This window comes from Ischnura elegans, chromosome 12 (assembly GCF_921293095.1).
Source record: "Ischnura elegans chromosome 12, ioIscEleg1.1, whole genome shotgun sequence".
NCBI classification, from domain to species: domain Eukaryota; kingdom Metazoa; phylum Arthropoda; class Insecta; order Odonata; family Coenagrionidae; genus Ischnura; species Ischnura elegans.
Genome location: NC_060257.1, coordinates 49,258,089 through 49,267,787, shown reverse-complemented (window position 1 = coordinate 49,267,787; position 9,699 = coordinate 49,258,089). Strand labels below are relative to the sequence as shown.

The window sequence follows — 9,699 nt, the reverse complement described above, 5'->3', positions numbered from 1 at the left end:
AATTTTGTTGGGGAGGGACAGAATGTGAGACCAGCTGATCTACTAACTAAGTACAATCCTAGGAATAACCTATGTAATGGTAATCCTTAATCGTGCACGCACCACGGCCCTTATTTTTAAATATAGGAAAGGCTTATCATTAGGTGTTTATCAACTATTTTTCTAGTGCGTATTTTCTTCAAGCAAATTGTGGCATCAACATGTATATATGATAGGGCTACAAATTGGCCCTATTTTCACTATTTTGGAAGTACGTGAGAATCACTTACGGCCTGCAAGTTTTACTCCAGGTAACCTACTTCCTCATCCCTGGCTGATAAAGTTGGGATAAAGATGTAGGGCAAGACGAGGTGCAGGACCTATTAGCTGACGTAAAGAACTATTTAATGCCAATCAATTAAATAGGGTGGAGACGACAGATTCGTGTTTTTTTTCGGAAAATTGCCGGTTAATTTTTTTCATTTATTAATTCTTCTATATCGAACAAATATTTCAACAACTTAATATAAAGTCTCCTGAACGACGTTGAATCCCTAAAAAAAGGGTAACGAGCGAGTTGATTTCCGTGTTCCTAATGGCGAAATCGTGCCCCCAGTCGGCCTTTTGGGGTTTACATTGGAAGCCAGATGTCATAGGTAACTCTCACCACTCTTTTAACGGGTAAATATTTTCAATTATCTACTCCAGTCAACTTCGGGTACAAAAATAATCTCAAACGCCGCGACGACTTAATACAATCTACGCTCGTTTACTCAACTGAACATCGTAATGATTTCCTACGTCTCACTCCCGTGTCACGATGACCCGTTCGTGAGTCGTTCCCGAGCTACCATGAAGATTCATACCTAGATAGTGATCATTCAATCTTAATGGTGGCCAGAAATCGACAATGGAGCGAAAGTGGCGCCGCTCGATTTGTTGCAAGACTTTTGCAAATGATAGTACATCCGGTCTTATCTCAACCACAATGGAGCTAAAACTTAAATCACATTAAAGCAGTAATAGTATGTAATTAGCGTCGGCCATATATATATTTATTAAAACTTATAGTTTTCGTCCGCAATGTAACCACTCCGATATAATTATTAGAATAAACGTCTGGTATATGGACCATGTAAGGAACCATATATGGCTCAAGGATTAGATTATATTAATTTTTGCGACTTCTATCCTTTTTCATCATATCCGAGAAGGTATTGAATATGTCACTGGTATCTCCCATACATTGGGATGTCTGGAGAAATGAAATAAGTTGAAGCTAATTCCATAATATCGAAAACACTAACCATAGTAACAAAGTAAATAATAACAGACGAAACAGAATTTCACACATTGATAAAGCCTAAAAGCAATAAGTGAAGAGGATATGGCAAAGGTAGTTGTGTAATTCTTTTTTCAAGATATTGCATTAAATATGACGTCTTAGCTATGTTAAAATGTGCATCAGACGATGTTGGTGAGAAATACTCACTCATCAGATCGGGATGAGCTGAATGAGGAAGATAATAAGGAGTCACGCTGATATTTAACGGCACATCAAATAACATTGTTAAAGTAAACTATCAAGTCTTCGATTAATGCATAATCTGTAAAGCGGTAAGATTAAAAAATATCCATTAAATTTAATATGTGAATCTTTATTCTCATTTTTTCAATTTCACGAATCTTATAGAAACAGCAATGAAGGTAAAAAGGAAACAGAATCCTCGGCAAACACCAAGAGATAATCACGTCAAAAGAGATGGCCAAAGGCCTGATGATCCTGTAATCACCAATGTATGCCCCAATAAAAGACAATGACGTCCCTTTCTGGTGAGTAAAAAATTGGTACAATGCAAATAGTAGAGAATTTTTCAACATTATGGAATGACTCTGATGCAAATCCTTTTCGCATTATCAATATCACTTTTGTAAGGTATCATTCACGTGTCAATAGAATTTGAAGGATGTCACGACAGGAGAAATTGTTAGTTAATGGCCCACTGGAGGGGCTCAAGGCCTTCTTAACATTGTCAGTGTATGAAAAAGATTCAACAATAATATTTATAACAAATTTTGTTTTCATCGTGAGAGTAGGTTAGAGAAAATAAGTGGTATACGGAATAAATTAAAGTCCACTGAGTCGAAAACCACCCTTAGCAACCATGTAAATAATAACAGAGGAAACAGAATTACATACGAATTGCATACTAAAATCGTCCCTTTATTCTCATTCTCGTCCTTCCATGAAAAATGGAGACTCATAAATGAAGGCATGGAAGGAAAAACATCTTCGGCCAATACTAGGAGATAAAAATGACAAAAGTGTAAATGGAGGAAAGAGAAAACTGTTGATAACTATATGACCATACGTGCTGACATGTCTCCTCTATAATTCGAAAAAAATTAAGTCATATCACTGCAGCAATGGTAAATTAAACGTGGCTATATTTATTAAAATTTATATAACGTCCATAATTTTGCAAATTCGATATTATAATAATTAGTATAACCGTCTCGTGAACGGATCATCTAAAGCGCCGAATATGGAGCAGACATGGGATAATGCTGATTCTTGAGAATATAATATATTTTCGATGTATGTGGGAAATGGTAATTCAATATAATGGTAATGTATGTATATCCCTGGTACCTCCCATATAAGAGGATGCCGTGTAAATTAAATTTGGAATCAAAAATAATTAAGTATCCGGCTGAGAACTTTGCTAGTTCAGTGTATTTTCACACATAGTTTTGGCCAGGGGAACCGCGCTATTTGGAGTTATTTTTCCATATATACCATAATAACTGGTGTAACAACATAAGGGGCGTCATTTTTTGCACCCATCACAAGTAGTTATTATATCAAAGTAGCTGAACCTAAGCAAGCAAATTATGTTTCTCAGGGACTACAAGTTATCTGTCCAAATAGGTAAACCAGAGAAATTACTGAAGAAATCGTCGATTGCGAGCAAGAAACGATTACAACTAAATTAAGGATTCTTATTTCAGCGTAAAGACTCAATTGCAAATAAAAAGACATTTCGTAAAACTTGCATAAGTAATTCGATTACTTTTACTCGATTACTTACCAACACTGACTTGCGATTGTAACTTGGCGGAATGGGGATTTAATATAAAAGTAAGCAATCGTTATTCCTATAATTTTATCTAATAATTTATGCCTTTCCATAATTTTATAAGTTCTATATTTCAATCAGGCGCAACCAAGGAAGGCACTCCTCCCGGGAATCACTACACCTGCTGTGGTAACTTGTCATTTCCAGAAGGACTCGATGGTGACTCACAATCATGCAAAGCAAAGCAGAGAAACTTGAAACTACATATTTACATGTGCTTTGTATTCTGTAATAGCGTTTGTGTTTTTAAGTCGGTTTTATTAGAATAAAGAATCATAATAATAATTATTTCAATCAGTCCATACGATCCCATACATATGGTTACCACCCACTCAGTGAGTCAACCCTAGGGTTGGCTTACTTAGGTGAGGATGGAGAGGTCGCTCAGTGAGAGGAAAACGTAAAAAGCTGGCCAAAACCCCATTTCTCCCTATTTTTTTATACCCGAAAGTTGCGTAGTATAGTTCTAGAATGTCTAGACACCCAAATACGGTAACTTTTTTAATTTATTAAGTTTTGCTCAACGTGTAATATCTTTCAAAAAGTGATTAAAAAATCGCGGAATTACAAATCTACGTTTTTTTTTATTACTGTTTGTTGCCCTAGTATGCCAAAGAAACAAGTATTGTTCTATTGGCGAATACACGACGATTAAAAATATCTTTCAGATACAATTCATTTTTTTCAATGTGGAAAACAACGCTTTCCGAAAGGCCATTGTATATTAATTAAATATTAAGTATTAAAAATGAAAAAGACGAAACTTTGAGCTTTCTCATCAATATTTATTCACACATTAACACGACCGTAAACTTTTAAATAAATTTTCATGTGAAAGCAGAATTTTTCTTCTTTTTCATTTTCCATGATGAATCGCTTTCACAAAGTTACGCCCCAAACCATCAATATTAAAATTTCACTGTTATTCGCTTAAATTTTAACTAAATCAGAGATAAACTTATCTCCGCGGAGATATTTTCCTCAACAGTTACAATGATGTATATTCTATTTAATGGTACGATAAATTCCTGGGCATACTCGCAACTTTTCCAATTTTGTTTAATAATGTAAAATAACGCATTGCGCGTAGTGGAATGGCGCCGAGCGCTCCGGAGAGAGGGTTTTCTGTTCGACCAATTCTTTAAAAACCTAGGATTGTAATCACATTTGCTGTTCGCTTTGTATTTTCCACATATTAGCTTCAATCCTATTTTATGGGCTATACCAAGATACTGTGTTTTAATCCTTTCCTACAACTCCGCAGTGTTCGGGCCCTGTCCGCAGTTCACCCAGACGTTTATAAACAGCCTTTATCACTGTCTCTTGCCGTCTACAGCGGCAACTGGATCATGTGTGCGAAAGGAAAACATGGCCATTGTATACAAATTACAACCAAGGCTATTGTATACAAATTACAACCAAGTCAGATTGGAAGAAAATGCAGCCTATCCTGAGGGAATATCTATTTCTGAGCAAATGTGAAGTTAACTTGCAGTCTCTACTACATCGCACAGCCTCTAAGATAATATCTTCAACTTTTCAATGAAAAACTACTCCAACAACCCATGATTCCTAATATGAAAATTGTGTTTTGATGGAAGTTCTGGCCATTACCAGTAGAAGCAAACAAGTGAGAAATCTATTGTAAGAGACGAAAGTTTGTTCGGCACCTCTCTTGTATCACAATGGTACAAGTAAGGCGTCCAATTCCTTTCATCACTTGTTAAAAACTACATCAAGCAAGCCCATTTAGAAATAGTAGTATTAGAACAACGCAACGTTGTCATTGTGAAACGTATATGATAGTTTTTTTAACACAGGTAAATCTGTAAGCCCTTATCCTCATCAAACATCGATCAGATTTTGTAGACCAAAATGAATTCAATGGACCCGGGAAACGAGTGTAGTTTCCGTGGAAGAAGATAGGTAAATTACTGAGAAATTCAGATAGACAGAATTTTGATGACTATCAAACCATTGATCACAATGATTGATGGAATGGTATGGCATATGAAACAAATAATAATAACTAGTTTACATCAAGTGTTTACTCATTAATTTACATATAAATGCTTTCATTGCTCGGTTATGTAGGTATGCAATTCATTGGCGGAAACGAGCAGCATGAATTGCTATCCATGAGCTGCAAATTAATGAGGCAGGATTTACAAAATATTGTTGTTCACGTCCAAAATTTATGTCAAACTTTAGTCGTGGTTCTACATGCCTCCTACATTGCATTAACTTTTGGTTCACGGTGCGGCAGTCATTAAGGACGCAGTTATTCGTATTGGCCAGCTTTTCCTTAAAGGTATTCGACGATATAAAGAGGAATACTCAATAAATATCAAAATATTACCCTGATGGAAAGTAATTTGGAGTAAATATCCAGTAATTCGACCAAGTCATGAGATGACGCGAAAACGGCCTCTCCTCTTCGTCTTCTTGTAGAGTCCTAAAAATAATAAAATTGAATTGCTCACATTTAATTCATCTGGAGTCATCATTATAAAGCTAAATATTTACCAAAACATCTTCTACAGAGGTATTGGACAGCTCTTTTCGATTTCCGCACACTGTGAGTCGGTTCCTTCACCACGCCCATCTCCCACTTCGAAGAAATTGTTTTTGGGACTGTTCGTAAGTTTCACCCAGGATTCGAACAAAAACAACTCGATAAATACATTCTATACATGAGAAATGTCTCGATAACAATTTTTTTCCAAGTATCTCCCACGTATGTCTCGTACATTGGGGCTGCCGTGGGGGAATTGGATTTGTAAATTCAGAATTTAAATAATTCTTTCGACGGTATTGGCCGAAACACGGAAAGAAGTTAAATTACTACTAAAATATATGCAATTCGACTAGTGTATATGTTGCTATAAATTATGTTTTACGCAAGGAAATATGGAAGAAATCATGAAACAAAATGCTAATGAATACCGGTTAAAACCATTACGTAAATTTGAAACACGATTAATATCTACCCTTGGTAAATAAAGAGATAATAAAGTGCCGTATATTGGTATCAATTCTTCAAAGGTGATGCTACAAGTAAATACTAAGAAAAAGTAGTTTACTCAATTCCGAATGGAAATTTTTAAAATTCGTTCCCTTATGGAAGGCGTAAACCAAAAAGTAAATACATCAAATATACAATCGCTAGGACTCAAAAACCAGAATTAGATGATATAAAAATTTGAAAGCCAATTTTTTACATAAAATATGTATTTTTAAACAAACCGGTAAAAGAAATCTTATTTTCTATTCCAGTACAGAAAATACTATAAATTCATAATAAAAGACATGCCTGAAGGGTACTACAACGCAGGTATAATGCTCCATTAGGTTAAATGTTAAAAGCCCATGCTAAACCCACAACAATGACCCGAGCTCGTAACTAAGATACATTCTGGGAATCTTCACTCCATTCACTTGAAAGCGAACTGGCGAGGAACAGTACATTGCGATTGCAAGCGAATTATAAAGTAATTCAGCACTGGCAAAATACTTGTTGGAAATTTTCCATCATCGTATGTGAGTGTGGAGTACCACAGCGAACACATATAAAGGAAAGAATTCCATTTCTTCCCAGCGAGAAAAGCTTTTCTCTAATACCAGCGCAGGAAGTAAGTTGGAACCCGATAAATATTTAACACATAATTTTCCTCGGCCCACAAATATTATCGGGTTAATTTGAACAATGCTTCATTTTCAGATCGTTATTTGCTTTAACTAGTTGCTTATCGTTCTATTCCATTTTCTTTTCATCTAGGGCGTAAGTCATGGGAATTCGCAAGGCGATGAAGTGGTTGCAGCCTTCTAATGCCATGGCTTTTGCATCCAGTGCCCTCATGATGGTGCTGACGACGGTGATCGGCGACCGAAGAAGAGAGGACACCAGCGTAGATGCAGAGAAAGTGCATCACTTCACCATCAAGAAGCACGGAGGATACAACCTGGACGAAGCCATGTATGACGCCATACCAGCGGAAAAGGCGGCGACAAGGAAGACTTCCAAGATGGAAGAGTTGTTTGTACTCATCCAAAATTGGAAGAATTTGGGAAAACCCGTGATATTACAAGAAGAACCTAACGTAATCCTAGAAGATGATGTGCCAATATCAAGCCAACACATCATGAATGATGGTTTCATTTTATCCGAAAGCTGGGAATATATTTCCTCCAATTAAATGAAACCACTGATATCAAAATTCTAATTTCTACGTTTCTGTAATTTCGTATTCTTCTGAAATGTTTAAATTCAAATTTAAATGTTTCTACTTTTTCGTTATGTGTTCAAATTAAATAAATCTCCTTTTGAAATCATGCAGTTTAGCATGCATTCAAAATTTCTTGTCTGCTGCAATTTTTGTCTCACTTATTTCATTTTAAGAATCAAACACCCATAAATGACACCCAAGACATCCCATTGACCTTTACATGACATGCACGGCGAGATGAAAGGTAGTGAGTATAACGGTTCGTATATAACTATAAGGTGCCCGTTAAATCTCGGCTTGGTCTTTCATCCAACTGCAATGTAAAAATCTCAATAAGAGAAACGATCAAATGTAAGGAGCATCCTCTGAAAATACAGTATTTATGCGTCAGTGTTTGAGGGTGAGGTCTACCATCCAATATCCAAACCCACTTTTGAGTTGATACCCAGAGTGAATTGGTAAATGGAAGAAGAGGATGTTGACGATATTCTGATAAAAGCTATTCCCTTTAATCTGTGATTGGAAATTTATTTCCCATGACAAATCCACCTGCCAGTTATGTAAAATGAAACTTTAAATAGTTGAAAGATATATTTGCTTCACTCTAGTACAGGTGTATGGTGACATACGACGCAATGAAAATTGGCAGCTTTTATTGTAGAAATCTTGCTATCGCAATAATTACTGTTCATTTACAGTACGTCGGATGTTCGACTGAGAGACGAAGGAAATTCTATCTTGAATAATATCACGTTAGTATTCCGCTTTGTTAGCAGTTCAGCTGCTGACAGCAAAAAGTTACGCATTGTATGTTACTGTTTTGTGAAACGGCATTTGAAAATCATAAATATACCAATAAGTCCCAACAACGATGATAGCCTAATCAACCGAATACTAAATTTGCAACCAAATTAAAATGTTATTTCGGAATAAAAATGCCGTTTTTCGTTACTCTATTACATGGTTTTAGTTAAGGAGAAAGGATTCAATCACAGTCACTTCAATGATACCACAACTGGTTGAAAGCCTCAAGCTTATGGGCTAATGCCGCGCATGGCGGTTATGCTACCTCCCTCGCGTTGCCATCCTTGATGGACCGCGAGGAGCTAACATCTGGTACCATGAGCCGCAGTACAATTGCTATGGGAATTCAGGAACCTGGATAACGCATTATTCTGCGCACTGGCCCGTAAATCCAAAGGTCCTTGGTTCGATTCACGGTCAAGGGGAATTTTTTCTCATGGCAATTCATAAATAGAAGTATAAATGACAAAGACCATGTTTACTCAAGTGACGAAAAATTCGATGTAATCGATTCGATTCGATGATAAAATCGAAAATCAAGTTTTAGTAATCAAAGATGGAGGAAATCGAGATGGAGACATTCGAGTTTCGATCCAAACTCTATTTTTTAATTTCGATCACGACCATTTCGATTGATCTCAGAAGCGTCACTAACGATCTATGATAACGTCATCCGTCCGGAGAGAACGATTCTTATGTAAGGCCGGTAAAATTGGGAGGGCACGCCGTTGATTACCAAGGAAGCCTCTCAATTAGAAGATATTTCTTAAAACTTTTAGCAGGGCAGAATGGTTCCAAGCGGTGATGCCAAAACTTTCATACGCGTGCATTTTTAAATGCTTACGGCTAAAAATTCAAGCATGTATTCTAAGTTATTTTTTTGTACCACACAGATGTGTATTTTGAGTGTTTTTCGAAGGAATAATAAACATATTTTTGTACAGACCTTTTTAAAAAAGAAAAGTATATTTTCTCAATTACGCGATCATTTGGTAAAAATTTCGATTATGGTTGAAAAGTCGATCTTATCACTTCAATTTATAAATGATTGCTCGAAAAATCGAATTCGACCCACATTTTCCCACCTCCAGTTCACTCGTGACACAAGTGGCCAAAATATCATTCTAACGAAGAAATTGAGGGTTGTTCCCTTTTAAGGAGGTGATAAAGTCGGTTACATAGAAAGGAGGGGGGAAATTGACTACGACCTCACTGGAAATAAGATACATGTTGCACCAAAACGAAACATTTTTACGGCAGTCAAACAGGTGCAAAGCATATGTTGTCCGTCAGTGAACTCGTTCTGACACCAATTCTTACCCAACTGTGCCCAGTCAAAGCTTTTGCCGGCAATAGTTATAAGGGTAGAGGAGCTTAAGCAGTTCACATGTCCTTTCCGAATACGATTCACCCGAACAGTGAAATGATGGGATACAAAAAGAGTTCACCTACGACCCTTCATTCCCACTGATGCACAATGAGGAATAAGGAACAACATCTGGCCACGCAAGGGCGACTCATCTCCTTCGGCTTTAATTGGCCAACCGCCT

The 9,699-nt window shown here is 36.6% G+C and overlaps 2 long non-coding RNA genes across 2 annotated transcripts; both read left to right on the top strand.

The window, feature by feature from the left end:
- Window positions 1-1,293: 1,293 nt before the first annotated feature.
- LOC124169235 lies at window positions 1,294-3,404 on the top strand. The gene is made up of 3 exons (XR_006867059.1): window positions 1,294-1,596; window positions 1,673-1,812; window positions 3,201-3,404. It is a non-coding gene; the product is annotated as an uncharacterized LOC124169235 (long non-coding RNA).
- A 3,055-nt stretch (window positions 3,405-6,459) lies between these two features.
- On the top strand, window positions 6,460-7,491 carry LOC124169666. Its single transcript, XR_006867188.1, has 2 exons — window positions 6,460-6,751; window positions 6,898-7,491. It is a non-coding gene; the product is annotated as an uncharacterized LOC124169666 (long non-coding RNA).
- Window positions 7,492-9,699: the final 2,208 nt, after the last annotated feature.